Raw genomic sequence first — 17,960 nt, forward strand, 5'->3', positions numbered from 1 at the left:
GTGTCAAAGACTGGTAAGCAAATATGAAGTAAAATTGGGTTTTTTACTCTGTAAGTCCCTTAAACGAAGAGAGGGACTTAAAGATAAAGCTACAGGCTGCTACTTACTGTAGCTTTTGTTTGGCTCTGCATGGTGATCTTGAGGCTGCCAAACACCAAACTTAGTCTCTGTCCACTAATGTCCCTTGTGTTCTCTGATTTTCCAAGGCCCAATTTCTTTAGCCAGTTCTAATCAGCAGTTCTATTTAGGCTGCTATGGGGTGGCTTTACATTCCCCTTACCAGGTTTCTAGGGTTCCCTAGCATTTTCTGTAGTGAGACCTACAACCAAGATGTTGGAATCTCTGTTTTCAGGCTAGAACAATAGGAGGTTTTTAATCCCAGGGGAGCTGGAAGGTTCTTAGAAGCTGAGAGAGACAATTTTGTCTCATACATAGGCCTAGAATTCCACCTTGGCTTGTCTAGTCTCTTGTTCGATGTGGGGCTGAGAAAATTAAAGGAATGGCAGAAAGTATAAATAGAGATGCAGGGGCTGGGAAGGTGGCTCAGTGAGAGTGCTTGCCTTGCATGGATGAGGCCCTGGGTTCGATTCCTCAGCACCACATAAGAAAAAAGAAAAAAGCCGGAAGTGGTGCTGTGGCTCAAGTGGTAGAGCGCTAGCCTTGAGCTGAAGAGCTGAGGGACAGCGCTCAAGCCCAGAGTTCAGGCCCCACAAATGGACCCCCCCCCAAAAAAATGGAGATTCAGGTTATTTGGGGGTGAGGGTAGAGGCTGTTGCTAAGTCAAGAGTCCAGCAGTACATCAGAAGTAGCCCCAAAACAATGGAGGCCAAGGATGACAGTAGTCAGGGCCCAGCTGCAATGCTATCTCACCTTGCACAGTTCCTGCTTATTCTCAGAGCCTAGTTTTCTCTTTCCTGATATTCCTCCAAGACTTCCTGCTTCTATTAGATAGGTTATGTTTCTGTTGTGTGAAAACAAGCACCCAAATACATCATTTACAACAATGCAAGTAAATTGACTAAAATTTCTTTCAAAAGGCAAAACTCAACTCAGGTTGAGTCATAAATTTTTAATAATGTGTTATTATAAGAGACACCTAAAAATAGCTAGGAAAGATTAAAAGTAAAAAGGTTGGTAAATATACATCAGGAAAATGCAAATAAGAGAGCAAGATGGAATATTAACACAAGTTTAAGCAAAATTGGAGAAAAATGTTTAAACAGGATGCAGAGGTTAATGGTATACTTTTACTTAGTTTTAATCACACAAATTGATATTGTGGGAACAGATAATTATAAAATTAAATCAGTACAGAAATATATAAAATAAAATGCATTTTTTCCATTTTTGATACTATTTCATTCCTAAAGTAACATTTGTTAAGCATTTGGTGTCCATATTTCTAGACCTCTATGCATGTGTATACTCACAAGTATGTGACACTACATTTTTTTTAAGTCCTAGGTATGACAACATATTATATCATAGTTATACCTGCTGTGATGCATTTCTAGGAGCTGTCATTTGAGCAAAGGTCAGGCTGATCCTGGAAAGCAATCATTCATTTACTGAGCATAAAGGCCATTTCTGCTCAGCAGTAGGAAGCTCTTCTATGAGCTGTCTTTGCACCAAATCTCCCTGTCACCCTGCTGATATTTTCTTGGAACTGCAATGTAATTTAAGTTTCTTTCTAACCAGTCTACCTCTTTTCTTCTTCTTGGCTCATAGTGTCATACCCACATCATGTTTTGTTGTTGATAGTGCTTTTTCTTACTTAATATCTCTCTCTCTCTTTTATTTTTCATGAATGAATTTTCAATTAATCAGTTGAACTTCCCATTTTGGCATCCAAATGACATTATTGATACCAGACTTGGTCAGTCATGGAGCATTAAAACTAGATCATGCATTACTTAGATTTGTTATTAATCAGCTGGCTGGTATAGATTTCTCTATCTGGATTGGGATCATGGGTAAGTGAGAAGAAAATCCTCTAGACCTGGCAATCCTGGACTCAAAGTTTCAATACCTAAAGGTTGGACTGGCATACACAAAGGAATACAGCTTTAAATTTAAGACCTAGGAGCCTATGGTTCCAGGCTTTATAAGCCAGAGATTTATGGCTCTAGCCACTCCGTTTAAGGGCTTATTGTTCTGGGCTCTGGGAACCAGTGGTCATCCATTGTAATTCTGGGCATCCAGCAGTGGTGGATGGTAGCAACAAGCAGTAGAAAGAAGCACCTTGTGGTTGTTACAGCTGTCTTATGGCTCTCAAGTGCCAAGACATTCATCCCTATTGCAACAAATGTTACAACCATCAGACCTATGGTTTGGCATCCTCAGCCCATTATCAGGGACTAGTGTTACTAGCTCTCTCTAGGCTTGAGTGTCTGAGGCTTTTCGTTTGGCAGCCCCTTGGAACTCTTCCAGCCACCAGAGCCTATAATTCTCTTCCTTGGCACTTGAAAGCGTTCTGTCTTTTCAGCCTCAGCTCTTCATTTTTCTTTCACCTTTTCCCTACTTGCTCTTCATTCATCGTCTCTTCCACCTATACTCCCCATAGTTTATGCCCTGGCCACTTCTTGGAACTTTTCAGCTATCTCTCATCACTACTATTCCTGTCTCTGTGGCATCTGATGGTCTGCCTTCATTCTTTCTATCCTCTTCTCTTCATGTTACCATGTTGGCCAGCCCTAGTAATGAAAAAGATCAAAATGAGGCAGGAAAATATCATTCTAGAGAAATCTTTTATTGGGTCTAAAGTTTCAACACCAGGACACAGCATCTCAGAAAGTGCCTTTTGGCTGGCTCACAAAGTAAGCTAAACAGCCTGCTTTTACAGCCAGAAAATAGGAATGGCAAGGGGTGCTGTACCCATTATGGCAGTACCCTACATAATGGTGAAACAAAGGACAAATGGGGAACCTGTGCAACAGTGATACTCACAAGACAATATGTTGGAAATGATCTGTACAACTTGGGGAGGGGGGTTGGAGGGTGGAGGGAAAGAGGGAGAAAAATGAGGGAAGGGGTAACAAGTTAGACAAGAAGTGTAATCACTACCTTACTTATGTAACTGTAACCCCTCTGTGCATCACCTTGACACTAAAATAAAATAAAATAAAAAGAATTGTGTTTATACTAATCACAGCTCTTCTGTTGGACCACCAGGGAATTGGGAGCTGGGTGACAATGGCTGCAAGGTCCTTGAGAGTTCACTGAGGCTTGGTTGATAGCAAAAATTCTGGTGCAAATCATTTAACAAGTCATTGCTAGGATAGTGCCTTCTGCAGCACAAGTTATTCTCTGGTATTAAGAAGCTACGGTTGTCATGTAGTTTCCTCCAGGTGTTCACGGAGTGTTCAAAGTAGCCAGTGCTACTATGAGGACAATCTAGATGGATACTTAACTGATAGTCCTTTTCTTAAGGCAGACAAGACCCCTAACATCTGTCAATTAGCAAGTCACATTACTCTAATCCTTTATTTATTCTTTTTAATTTTTTTATGTCAGTCCTGGGGCTTGAATTTGGCCTACTCACTGTCCCTGAGCTTCTTTGCTCAAAGCTAGCTCTCTGCTATTAGAGCCACAGCTCCACTTCTGGCTTTTTGGTGATTAATTGTAGATAAGAGTCAGATGGGCTTTTCTTTCCAGGCTAGCTTTGAACCGAGATCCTCAGATCTCAGCCTCTTGAGTAGCTAGGATTACTAAAGGCATTAGGCACTGGTACCTAGCTCTAATCCTTTATTTAAAGGGAAAATAAACACTAAATGGATTGCTTATAATAAAGAACATTATTAAGGCTTATTAATAATGCTAATTATGTTTAATTAGTATTATTTATAATGCTAACATTATTTAATTCCTGCCCCAGTGCCCCATGAAGTAATGAGTTCTTCTTCTAATTTGTCTCTCATTGAGTGGTATGTGGGACTATGGAGAGTCTGTGGCATAAAGTATTTTTTCAGCTGCTAAAGCTTTCACCAGGTGATTTAAGAAAACATCTCACTTGCATGAAGTTGCAGAGCTTCTGCATGGCAAAGGACATAGCTAGCAAGATCAATAGAAAGCCCACAGATTGGGAGAAGATCTTCACTAGCCATACAACAGACAAGGGTCTCATATCTAAAATACATCTGGAACTCAAAAAATTAAATCCCCCAACAACAAATCCTCAAAGAAACAACTGCCCAATAAATAAGTGGGCTAAAGACTTAAAGAGAAACTTCCCTGAAGAAGAAAGAAGAGTGGCCAATAGACACATGAAGAAATGCTCAACCTCCCTAGCCATAAAAGAAATGCAAATCAAAACAACATTGAGATACCACCTCACCCCAGTTAGAATGGCAAAAATCAAGAACTCTAATAACAACAGATGCTGGAGGGGATGTGGACAGAAGGGAACCTTACTTCATTGTTGGTGGGAGTGTAAACTTGCTCAACCACTTTGGAAAGTAGTATGGAGGTTCCTCAAAAGACTCCACATAGAGCTCCCCTATGACCCAGCAATCCCACTTTTGGGCATTTACCCAAATGTTTACAAACGAGCACACTAAAGCTACCAGCACAACTATGTTTATCAAAGCATTATTTACCATAGCTAAGATATGGAACCAACCCAGATGCCCCTCAGTAGATGAATGAATCAAGAAAATGTGGTATATATACACAATGGAATTCTATGCCTCCATCAGAAAACATGACATTGCCCCATTTGTTAGGAAATGGAAAGACTTGGAAAAAATTATATTAAGTGAAGTAAGCCAAGCCCAAAGAAACATAGGTCCCATGGTTTCCCTTATTTGCAATATCTAGTATATGTATGAGTCAAGCTGAAAAGGTCAGATAAGGTGATGTTAGGAAAATGAACCCTAAGATATGTATTTTAAATGTTTTTTTCTTTCATGCATACGTTTCTAATGCAATTATAAGATTATTTCTTTGTTGCTTTGTATGTCCCTCCCCCACAGTATAACCCCTACTTTCACTGTATTTGATGTCGGTATAATTTGTGGAGAGCAAGAGGAAAAACAAGTCGTTAAAATAAGGATACAGGTGGACCTGTTGCAACAATGAGAAGTACAAGTTGTCATGTCAAAAACGAACTTTACAACTTGCGGGGGGGGGGAGGATTGGGGGGAGGGAGGATGGGAAGGGATGGGAAGGGTAAACAAAGGAGGAGGCTACAATGCTTGATAAGAAATGTACTCACTATCTTGCCCACGTAATTGTAACCCCTCTGTACAGTACTTTCACAATAAAAAAGAGAAAAACAAACAAACAAACAAACAAACAAAAAGAAAACATCTCAATATTGGAAAATGTCCTGGCATTTTGAAAGGTTCTGAGGTGGGGTAGACAGGCATACGAAGTGAGAGTATTCAGTTGGTTATCACAAAGTTGGTGAAGCCCTACCGAGGCATATTAAGCAAATAAACATGGCTAATGGTTAAAAACTAATTTTAAGAACAAGGGCCTCTTTGCTAGGATAGATACAACTGAAGATCTCACAAAGACATCATAGTTCAGAAATGATTTAATGGCTCAGCCAAGATAGTGCTAAATATTTAGATCACGGCCCATATAGGGAGAACTTGGGATCTTGAAAAGCAGTTTGGGACATCTAGGTAGATATAGATGTCTCTCAAAGAACTGTGTCTCTACAGCCTCTCTTGGGCCTTTAGAGGCCCATAGGGAAGAATGCTCCAAAGGCCCCTCTAGATCATGGCAAGAGTTTCTCTGCAAAAATTGTCTTCAACTCCTAATGTCTGCTATTCTGAAAACGAGTGGTAAATTCTAGCATGACCCTCTAGGGAAATTATGGGCCTGATAAGAAGGGTGGGGAGAGATACTCTGTGGGAGCTATGAGAACTAGCTAACACTTTCAGTCAGGAGTGAAATTATTCCCCATAGGATTGAATTCTGAGGACAAATCTTAGGATTGAGTTTTGTCCACTGCTCAAGGGAACAAAAGACTGGAGATAGACAGGGCTTGCTGACTTTGTGCCATCTCTTAGAAGATAATAGTTAACACCCTGATAGGACTCCAGAGGGGACAAACTACCTACTGGAATGGCTTATAAAAGCCCGGGTAAATGATGGGCTATTCTGAGACAAGCTGAAATTCCTAAATTACTTCAGCAGATGCAGGCAAAGATTAAAAAGGCTCAGAAAAGTAGAGCCTGAAATTATACATTCTGTGACTTAGGAAAGAACAGGAATCAGGGGTACCCTGGTAAGATGGATTCCTGCATTAGTGTAAAGTACAGCACAACTCTTATCTGCATCCCAGGACTGCTTGTAGGACAGCTGATCAAAGTTTTACTACTTGCCAATGAGAATATGGCCTACCAAATATCCCTATAGTGAGCAATAGAAGTCAAATGACAGCATTTAACCACCTTAATCCATAAAGTTTCCATTTCTACAATGACCAGCAAAGTAAGAAAGACAACCAAGGAAACTTGACCTATTGGCAGTTATAGAACTAGTTAACAGAACATAAACTCCCTTGAGGAAAAATAGATAGGCAGTCAACAAGGGTTCTGCTTAAAATTCAATCAGAAGAAAGTAAGAATGAATGCTTAGGAGTCAGTTGCAAAGCCACAAATGGAAGTTACCTGATGAGCTGGCCATGTCCTCAGGATAAAGGAAAGATAAGATTCCTAGAAGGATGGCAAAGACTCATGCTGTCTTTAAAGAATGCATGGGTAGAAACAATCACAAGAAAGAAAAAACATTTGAATCCTTATGTTGAGGTTCATTTCGCCTAATATCAACTTATCTGACCATTTCTGCTTGTCTCAGACATATACTAGTAATTGCATATAAGGGAACCATGGGATCTATGTTTCTTTGGGCCTGGCTTACTTCACTTAATGTAATTTTTTCCAAGTCTTTCCATTTCCTAACAAATGGTCTTTATTGCTTTTATGTCCCTCCCCCACAGTATAACCCCTGTTTTCACTGTATTTGATGTTGGTATAATTTGTGGAAGGGAAGGGAAAAACCAATTGTTTAAATAGGAATATACGTGGACCCATTGCAACAATGAGATGTACAAGATGTTATGTCAAAAAATGAACTATACAACTTTGGCTGGGGGTGGGGGGGTGGAAGGTGAGGAAGGAGGGAGGGGTAGGGGAGATGGGAAGGGATACAAAGGGGAAACAAAGGAGGAGGCAACAATGCTTGATAAGAAATGTACTCATTACCTTGCCCATGTAATTGTAACCCCTCAGTACGGTATTTTCACAATTTAAAAAATGCACCAGTAATGGTCTCATTTGAATCTCTAACTCCCCTGACATAACAAACCAGATAGATCCTGGAGAATAACTATAGATTCTCACAGACTCAATCAAGTGGTAGCCCCAGTAACAAATGCTATGTCAATGCAATGGCAGCATCTTTTCTAGAACAGAGTAAAAACGTCTTAGGCATATAATATGTGCCAGTGATTGTCAAGTGCATTCTTGTCTTTACCAACTAAGAAAGAAATTAGAAAAAGAATGAGTAGCTTAGATCTCCTGGTCAATCACCATAGTTGTCACCTTTAGTTGTTCGGCATGAGAAGGATTATTTAGTCAGCTAAAATACTTTTTTAAAAAAATGAATCAACTAGATATGTGGGTGTAAGTTTTAAAAAATTGCATGGTAGCTGCATTATAGCTACACTGAGATTGGTTAATCAAAATCTTCTCATGTAGCACAGACCTTACTCCTATCCAATGTTAGCTCTAGACTATGTTATTATCCTTCCTTTTCTCATAATATAGTCGAAGCATTTCTGGAGCACCTGGCTATCCTACTGAATATCACATTGGTCCATTATAATTGAGATACATTAGTGATTATATTGGACGAGCAAGAGGTTCCTGCTCCAAAGGACAAAAGACTGGAGATAGACAAGTATTTGTTGAGTTGGGGACATGTCTCAGGAGATGAGATGATGATAAAGGCCTTGGTGAGACAAGTACATGCACTAGAGGATGGCATAGTCTACGAAGATTCAGAAACTTCTGCCGAAATAAAGCTTTGGTGGATTAGTAGTCAGGGTGGTACTGGGATAGCTTGTCCATAGATAAATGAAGTACTTCATTTTACACCTTCCCAATAAAGTAAGATAGCCTGAACAATATGATCGAGCGCATTAACCTGCATGAATGAATAACTTAGATCTCCTGGTCACTCACCATAGTTGTCACCTCTAGTTGTTTGGTGTGAGTAGGATTATTTAGTCGGCTAAAATATTTTTAAATGAATCAACTAGATATGTGTGTGTAAATTTTTTTAAGTGCATGGTGGCTCCAAAAAGTGCATGGTAGCTCCATGATAGCCACACTGAAAGTGGTCAATTAAAGTCTTCTCAGTTAGGGCTGGGAAGGTGGCTCAATGGTAGAGCACTTGCCTTGCATGCATGAGGCCCTGGGTTCAATTCCTCAGCACCACATAAGCAAAAAAAGAAAAAAAACGGAAGTGGCGCTGTGGCTCAAGTGGTAGAGTGCTAGCCTTGAGCTGAAGAGCTGAGGGACAGCACCCAGGCCCAGAGTTCAGGCCCCACAACTGGACGAAAAAAAAAATCTCAGTGAGTAGAGCCATGAGTGGGGTATCTAGTGTTATACTTTGTGAGCCAGGAAAAGCAACCCTCAGTGAAATACATATTAGCAGACCACTCAAGGAAAATGACCAGAAGACTGTAGACCAGGATATCTGGCCAGCAGCATACAAACAAGCATAAGAAAGTAGACATACATTGAGGATGTTTTTACCACCTATAATTGTCCACCAGAAAGCATTCACTAGGAAGAGGAAGTAGAATGTACCCTGGGAGTCACTAGTTGTGTCACACTCTACACCATTCATACCTTATGGAATGTTGGAATAATAATATGCTGAAGCTTAGAAGCCATATTCCTCAAGGATATGATGACATACTCCAGGATGCTGTGTATACACCATCAGAGATCTCTGTAGGGCACCACATCTCCAACAGGGAAGAAGTCTGTGACTCTGTGAACCAAGGTATAGAAACAGGGGTAGATTCATTCTCATAGTCCTCTGGGAAATTTTAGCTAACCTATCCTTAAAACTCATGGCTATGGCAGACTACAGATCCTAGTCTTCAAAGGAAGTGCACTCTTGTCAGGGGACGTGACAAAGGTCTAATTAAACTACAAGATATGGCTTCCAATGGATTGCTTTGGGTTCTTTAGAGATGCCAGCAGCCCAAATGCATAACCACCTTGCTAGGGATACATGGCCTCTGCAGAGTAGCTGGAACACAGTGAGAAAAGGAGAATATGGGAAAAAAAACTCAGGTATTCCATGACATTAATTTTATGCCTGTGAATAGATATAGCAACCCAAGAATGGCAAGGACATGACTCCTAAAGGCTCAAACCACCCAAGGAGAAGGATTTGGCTTCTACAAATCTACCACTATACGCATACAATAGAGTGATTGAATAGATGGCAAAGAGGCAGCTGGTAAATTCTACTAAAGACTAACACCAATTCTAATATGGATACTCTAATAATTTTGTCTTAAGATTTTCTGAGGAAAAGAGACTCATAGAAGATCGATCTAAATGGGTGTAAAGAAATACATCTCATCAGCCTAAGGGTGGCTTATGGCTACTATGGGCATGAGCTGCTCAGGTCTTCCTTTAATAGAGACATTTCTACCTTGTGTAATTAGCTGGAGACTCCAGCAGCAGCATTCAAGCCAGGGCTACACTTTCCTCTGTCAGTTCTCAGTCCCACTGGCTTGAGATTTGCTACCCAATGCAGGATTCTTCTATGGGTAATCTCTGTCCCTATGCTCTGTTTTGTGTTAGCAGTCAACACTTATCTTGTACTGTAACCTCTGTCTGAGATTCTTCCTATTCAATCTTCCTTTTTTCCCCATGTGTCCCACTAGGGACATATCTGCATCTGGGTTGTAGTCTACAGTATGTCTGCCCGCTCTTGTCTTCAGTTTTCCTGGATATTATCCCCAATGACTATCAGTCAATTTTTATTGTCATCTCTCTTGGTTTTCTGCTTTCCAAAGGATCCAAACTGTACAGTTGGGAAAATAAAGGCATATGTCAAGTTACACATAGTTCCTAGTGGCCTGGAGGGCTTGTGGATCTTGGTGCAGTGGTTTTTACATGTGTCCTGAATGATCAGGGACAATGTAGTAGATGAAGATGAATGTCCTTAGGATAGTGATGTTTGCCAGCTTTGGTTATTAGGCTTATCTTTCATTCCTCCTTTTTTTGTACCCACTGTTAAATCTTCAACAGCTATTCAGGGTTCTTATGATGCCCTAATTTGCTTTGAGCTCCTTTTAAGCTGCTACAGCTGGCCTCCTTGTGAGGTAGGCCAATGAGCCTCAGGTCTGGCTTTGAGAACTCAGATGCTACCCTGGGGAAGGCCAAGCTGACTGACAGCCACAGTCAATGTCGAAATCTGAGACTAGATCTTAAGAAGGATGAGACTCTGCCAACCCTGCCTTCTTCTCACTGTAATTTAACCTGGGGGCTAGAGATTTCAGGACCACACAGATGTGTATCATTGATGGTCAGAGATTTCTAATGGGATTTCTAATGTTGTTTTGTGTTTGTTTCTGATTATTGTTACTGGGTTTTAAGACTCCAGATGTCTTTGGGGCTCAACCCTGATTGCAAAATAGGAGCAAAATAAACAAGACAGACTGCTTGGGGAAGACGGGTGGCAATTAGGGATTAGAATGAGTTAATGGGGAAGACAGGCATGTAACCCTCTTGCCAGGACAAAATTAAACATCTGCCTTGCCTAATGGTTCCCAGAGCCATCCTAGCATCTGAGAGGGGCAGCATAGTGGTACTTTTCAAAAAACCCAGTTTCTAGCTAATTCTCAGGGCTTCTAGGAAGGCTAAGAATTACATCTACCAGATGTAGTGAGTGTGTTCTTACTTTTCAATGTTTACTATTTTTACCCACCTCTGACAAGGTATTTCAATATCTGGTAATGTGTTTTCTTATCTGTAAAATGGACATAATGACACTATAGACTGTAGAAAATAGTAAGCACTGAAATATAATATTTCAGTCGTTTCTTTCTACTACTATTTATACATCTTGCCTCATTTACTTGGCTGGGACTTTCAGAGGAGTGATAAATAATACTGATGACCTCAGGCATACTTATATTGTTCTTGAAACTAATGGAGCTATGTCTCAAACATTACAATCAAGTATGAATGTCTAAGAAGCTAAGTATGATGTTTGCTATTAGTATGAAACAAAAATCTTTCTTAATCAGGAAGCATCATTTTTTACATAGTTCCATCAGACATTTTTTAAAGATACATTCCAAAAAGAGATCTTGACTGGGAATGGTGCTATGTGCCTGTCACCCCAGAAACTAGGGAGGAAATAATAGGAAGCCTTCAGTGCAAGGCCAACCAGGACAAAAATGTCAAATAGATCTCAAAAAACACTAAATACAAAGCAAGTGAAGGCATGGATCATATATTAGAGCACAAGCACAGGCCTTGAGATCAAGCAGAAGAAGGAAAAGGAGAAGGAGGAAGAGGAGGAGGAGGATGGAAGCGGAAGAGGCAGTCTTGTGGTCTTGAATTTCATTCAATTTCTAAGTATCTTAAGAAAAATCATAGTTTTTCTCTTTTGATCAATAGTAATTAATTTTAAGTTGCATTTCTAGAGCAAGATTTAATTTCAAATTTTATTTATTCATATGTTTAGGAATTTACTACTATATTAATAAATATAATTTAATAGTATATTAATAAATGGTGCTGTTTTGTGAGAAAGAACAACTAAATCACAGATTCATGGGTGGAGAAAATACTCCTATTTATTCAGTATAGTGATTTTTAAGAAAAGCATTTGACAAGATCCAACACCCCTTTATGATGAAGGCTCTGGAAAAACTAGGAATCCATGGAACATTCCTCAATACAATAAAGGCTGTATATGGCAAACCTACAGCCAGCATCATACTTAGTGGTGAAAAACTAAAGCTATTTCCTCTAAACTCAGGAACAAGACATGGATGTCCACTCTCTCTACTTCTCTTAAAATTAGTATTAGAATGCCTAGGTAGAGCAATAAGATGCAAACATAAAGGGGATCCAAATAGGGAAAGCTGAAGTAAAATTCTCCCTCTTTGCAGTTGGCATGATCTTGTATTTAAAGAATCCCATGGACTCCACTCCCAAATTACTCAAGCTGATTCAAAACTTTGGCAAAGTAGCAGGGTATAAAATTAACCCTAAAAATCAATGGCTTTTCTGTATGCCAACAATGAGAAGAGTGCGGTTGAAATCAGGAAAGCAACTCCTTTTATAATAGTCCCACAAAAAATAAAATACCTAGGAATTAATTAAAGAAGTGAAGGAACTCTATGATGAAAACTTTTAAAATCAAAGCAAAATTTAGAAAGTGGCAAAAAACTCCCATGCTCCTGGATCAGAAAGATCAACACTGTGAAAATGGCAATACTTCCCAAGGTTATTTACAAATTCAATGCGATACCTATCAATATTCCAACCTCATTCTTCAAGGAAATAGAAGAGGCAATCCTAAAATTCATATGGAATGATAAAAGACCCCGAATAGCAAAAATGATTCTTAACAGAAGAATAGCACTGGAAGAATATCAATACCGAATTTCAAACTGTACTACAAAGCCATAGTCATCAAAACAGCTTAGTACTGGCACAAGAACAGACCTGAGGGCCAATGGAATAGAATTGAAAACCCAGAAATGAACCCACAGACCTATAGCCACCTAATCTTCGATAAGGGAGCTAAAAAAATAGAATGGAGGAAAGACAGCCTCTTCAGTAAATGGTGCTGGCAAAATTAGTTAATTACTTATGTAAAACTAAAGCTAGACCCTTATATATCACCCTGCACCAGAATCAACTCCAAATGGATCAAAGACCTCGGACTCAAAGCAGACATGCTGAAAACATTACAGGAAAGAATAGGAGTATTAGATTTTTAAAGAGGAGGTGGCCGGGTAAGAACCACACCATGCACGTGGTATTCAGGGAAGGGGTATGGTTATTCAGTAGACCAGCTGGCACCAGGCCAGGTTGGCACTCCACACGGCTGGCAAAGAAGTCATCTGGCCCTAGGCTAGGCCTTATCTAGAATAGGAGTGGGAAAAGGTATGGCCAGGTAAAGGGAAGTATGGCCACGTCAGATCCAGATGTAACCTTAACGGATGCAGATGTGGCCTCTTCCAGGTGTGCCAGTTGCCTAGGTAACGTAGGTACTGGGTGGGGTCTGCTCGACATCCAGTAGTGGACCTTACAAGGAGAAACCCTAGGTCTCCTTGGCACAGGCCAAAATTTTCTTAATAGAGACCCAGAAACACAACAAATCAAAGAAAGGTTGGACAAATGGGATTGCATGAAGTTGCAGAGCTTCTGCATGGCAAAGGACATAGCTAGCAAGATCAATAGAAAGCCCACGGATTGGGAGAAGGTCTTCACTAGCCATAAAACAGACAAGGGTCTCATATCTAAAATATACATGGAATTCAAAACATTAAGTCCCCCAACAACAAATCCTCAAAGAAACAACTGCCCGATAAATAAATGGACTAAAACCTTCCAGAGAAACTCTTCTGAAGAGGAAATGCGAATGGCCAATAGACAGATGAAGAAATGCTCAACCTCTCTAGCCATAAAAGAAATGCAAATCAAAACAACATTGAGATTCTACCTCACCCCAGTTAGAATAGCTATAATCAAGAACTCTAACAACAACAGATGCTGGAGGGGAGGTGGGAGTATAAACTTGTTCAACCACTTTGGAAAACAGTATGGAGGTTCCTCGAAAGATTCCACATAGAGCTCCCTTATGACCCAGCAATCCCACTTTTGGGCATTTACCAAATGATCACAAACAAGACCATACTAAAGCTACCAGCACAACTATGTTTATGGCAGCATTATTTACCATAGCTAACATATGGAACCAACCCAGATCCATTCAGTAAATGAATGGATCAAGAAAATGTGGTATATATACACAATGGAATTCTCTGCCTCCATCAGAAAACATGACATTGCCCCATTAGTTAGGAAATAGAAAGACTTGGAAAAATTATATGAAGTGAAGTAAGCCAGGTCCAAAGAAACATAGGTCCCATGGTTTCCCTTATTTGCAATAACTAGTATATGTCTGGGACAAACAGAAAAGGCCAAAAGCTATGTACATACGACTAGATAAGATGATGTTAAGTAAAATGAACCCCTAAATAGGGACACAAGTGGTTTTTTCTTTCTTGCTATTGTTTCTAACATATTTATAATGTACCATGTGATTTTTTTGTTGCTCTAAATGTTCCTCCCCCATGGTATAATCCCTGTTTTCACTGTATTTGATGTGGGTCTAATTTGGTGAGGGGAAGATAACAAACAAAATGTTTAAATAGGGATACAGGTTGATCCATTCCATTGTAACAATGAGATGCACAAGATACTATTTTGAAGAACAAACTTTACAATGGAGGCAGGGGGTTTGGGGTTGGGGAGGAGTGTATTTGTGGAGGTGGGAGGGAAGGGATGGTAGGGGAAAAACAAAGAAGGAGGTAACAATGCTCAATAGGAAATGTACTCATTACCTTGCTCATTTAACTGTAACCCCTCTGTACAGTATTTTTACAATAAAAAACGTATAAAAAAGAAACATGCCTCCTCCTTTGTTTACCCTTCCCATCCCTTCCCGTCCTCCCCCCCAACCAATCCTCCCCCCCCCCCAAGTTGTAAAGTTCGTTTTCGACAGGCTACAATGCTTGATAAGAAATGTACTCACTATCTTGCCCATGTAATTGTAACCCCTCTGTACAGTATTTTCACAATAAAAAAAACATGCAATTTAATCTGTAAACTGGGATTGCATATTAGGTTTCACAGGGTTGTCATGAATATGGAAAAAAGATATGAAGGTGCTTTGTAAAGTGCAGTGGAATCAAAAGTGAAGGGCTTATTGTTAGTAGGCTGATGCATCTTAACATTACCTCTCAGTGTCCCTGTTAAGTTATTAACCAAACAAGAGCAATGATGCCTGCTGCAGATCATCCTTGTGATGGGGAAGGGAGACAACATGTGAAGAACATGCACAAAATGCTCTGTTAATAAGGACTAGGCAAAGACTACTAAGTATTTTCACTACTCCCTTCCCACAGTACCTACTATCCTTCTGTAGCCTTGTAGATTCTGTAACATTTTCAGCTTGACCATCTCTGATTCTGAACACCAGTTCTTCACACTCCCAATTATAGTTCTTTTTCTTTACCAGCAATCCACCTCCATGCATATGTTCCCAATTTAAGATGTGGCCTTTGCATTTGGATTGTGTGAATCTTTCTATCCATAGGTAAAACAAGAGGAGTTCTTAAAAGATTGGGGTCCAGGGATTGGGAAGGTGGCTCAATGGTAGAGGGCTTGCCTCACATGCATGAGGCCCTGGGTTTGATTCCTCAGCACCACATAAGCAGGAAAAGCCAGAAGTGGCACTGTGGCTCTAGTGATAGAGAACTAGCCGTGAGCTGAAGAGCTGAGGGACAGCACCCAGGCCCAGAGTTCAGGCCCCACAACTGACAAAAAATTGGGGTTCACTGCATGTCAGTGACTCACATTTGTAATTCTAGCTACTCAGGAGGATGAGATCTGAGGATCATGTTTCTAAGCCAGCCTGGGCAGGAGAAATCCATGAGACTTTTATTCCCAATTAATCATAACTATAAGCCAGAAGTGGAGCTGTGGTTCAATCAGTAGAGTGCTAGCCATGAGCAAAAGAGCTCAGGGACAATGCCCAGACCCAGAGTCCAAGCCCTAGTCCCAGCATTTAAAAAAAAAGAGGTCCATCACCCATTTGCCCACTCCTGGGGGGTTTTCTCACCTCAAGTCATGACTATGCCTTCTGCATTTTATATTTTCCACTTCTAAAACAATAAGGAATGCATTTCATACCCAATTGGCTATCTGAAGAATCAAGGCCTGTAGGAGACTGGTAGCCACGCTTGCAGAAATGGAGGCAAATTAGACAGTAAAGAGCAAAGATGAGAAGAGCACAGATGAGAGGGAATAAAATAAAAACCTCCAAACAAAATGGGAGATTCTTTCCTTAATTGCAAAATTGCACTACTTTCTGAGACAGGATTTGGGAGTGAAGGACTAGGGGGAAAGCCTTCATGGAGCAGGAATGCCAGCACAGAAGTGGCTGGTTCAGAGCTCTCCAGAGTGTGGATCATGAAGCCACAGTGATTTCTGGATTTTTAGGGGCAATGGTAAAGACAGGATTGAACAAAAGTAAGGCCATGATTAGAGTCTTACTAGAATAGGTGGGAAGCAAGCATGGGCAGGATATAGGCTCTGGCAGCCAGCAGAGAGGTCGGGGAATAAACTGAAGAATGAGCACTCATGAGCTCACCCTTTCTAGCTGCCTCTGTGTGCACTGTCAGCATGACTTATAAGTCACCAGAAATGTCTCCTGCTGGGAGAAATCCAGCATGCATGATGTAGAGATTAACACTTGAATTATGACATGAAGGTGACTCACCTCTCAGGAGATCAGGGAACTGGGCAATCATTGAGGTTCATGGGGGCGGGGTGGAGACAAAAAAGAAATCTAATTCTCAAGCAATCTGTCTTCATCTTAGAGTAGAGTCCCTGAGGTGCCTTTGCCAACCCACAGATACATGGCCAGTATCCCATATAAAATTCCCTTGGTTCTGAATGACCAATGCAGGCTCTATTCTGTGCTTTCTCCTCCTCTCTTCAGAATTTTCTTTCTTCCTGGTATCCTAAAAATAAGGATGAGCATCTGAGCACTCTTCATCTGGGGTCTATGAGCTCTGAACTCTGGCTTCTGACATGAAGGTGATAGACAACTGTCATAGGGGAGTTTACTGTTCCTCGTTAACATCAGAGTCATGGGCAAACAGGACTAAAGCTGCTCTGAGGACACAACCAGAAACAGTCTCAGGCTGTAATAAAAAGCTCTACTATGGGAAAGAACCCCAACTTAAAGTCATCCTTGAGGACCTGGTAAATATTCATTCTGTCTGTGAGAGACGATCTGTGCAGTTTACTCAAAATCTCTAAAAGGCCTGCAATTCACCTAAGATGAACGTGATGTCAGATTTTGTCTAAACTTCTTCTCTCTAAACCTGTTAGGACATGAATAAACCTTAGACCTACTCTCCAAGGCCATAGTGAAGAATTCTCCCCTCCCTTCCCCAACTTACTCTGACATTCCCCACTCTGTCACTCCCTCAACATAGCCTGTGGCTAGTTCCTCAGGAACATCGTGAATTTCTCTTAGGTTAGACTTCCCTCCAGGTAGACAAAGAAGACAATTACCTATGTTGTGAAGTTTCAGTCATTAAAACATCCTCTTCTTGGAAGTACTCTTTATACCAGCTGCTAGGATTTTTGATATCGTACTAGAAAAGATGCATTGCAATGGGTAACATGCAGCCAAATAGTCTCCATTATCCTTGTCGAACATAGGCTCACTAACTTGTCATTTGAAGCCTGGTGTATTTCACCTCCTTTCTCCAAAATAGTGCCTGAACATAGAGTCCAGTCTATAAATATCTTCAGTTCTGGATGTTAAAGAAGCAGCTGATGGGAGGTAGTGTTGCCTAATGGTGGAAATAATGGAATATGAGTTAAAATTAGACTCTTGCCCCAACTGAAAGTTCTTGGGCAAGTTCCTCAAGCTCTCCAGACCTCCATTTTCACTCACAAATAGTCTATATCCTAATTCTCTAGGAAATCATTAGAACTTCGTATGAATGCTCTGTGGACATTCAAACACATTTCAGCAACCAGTCATTATACAACTACCATGTGCCAGTATTAAGACAGTAGATGGAAATTCTCAGAGCACTGAAACTTGGTCTTTCCTTTAAGATGACTTTAGTTTAGAAGGCAGATGATTAGCAT

The 17,960-nt window shown here is 40.4% G+C and overlaps 1 long non-coding RNA gene across 1 annotated transcript; it reads right to left on the bottom strand.

The window, feature by feature from the left end:
• Nucleotides 1–1,312: 1,312 nt before the first annotated feature.
• Nucleotides 1,313–17,650, bottom strand: LOC138817041 (uncharacterized). Its single transcript, XR_011368752.1, has 3 exons — nt 17,373–17,650; nt 8,868–9,012; nt 1,313–2,693 (listed from the first exon to the last, which is right to left on the bottom strand). It is a non-coding gene; the product is annotated as an uncharacterized lncRNA (long non-coding RNA).
• Between the last annotated feature and the right edge of the window lie 310 nt (nt 17,651–17,960).

The sequence above is a fragment of the Dipodomys merriami genome, unplaced genomic scaffold (genome assembly GCF_024711535.1).
Source record: "Dipodomys merriami isolate MVZ:Mamm:240054 unplaced genomic scaffold, mDipMer1.0.p SCAF_7, whole genome shotgun sequence".
NCBI lineage: Eukaryota > Metazoa > Chordata > Mammalia > Rodentia > Heteromyidae > Dipodomys > Dipodomys merriami.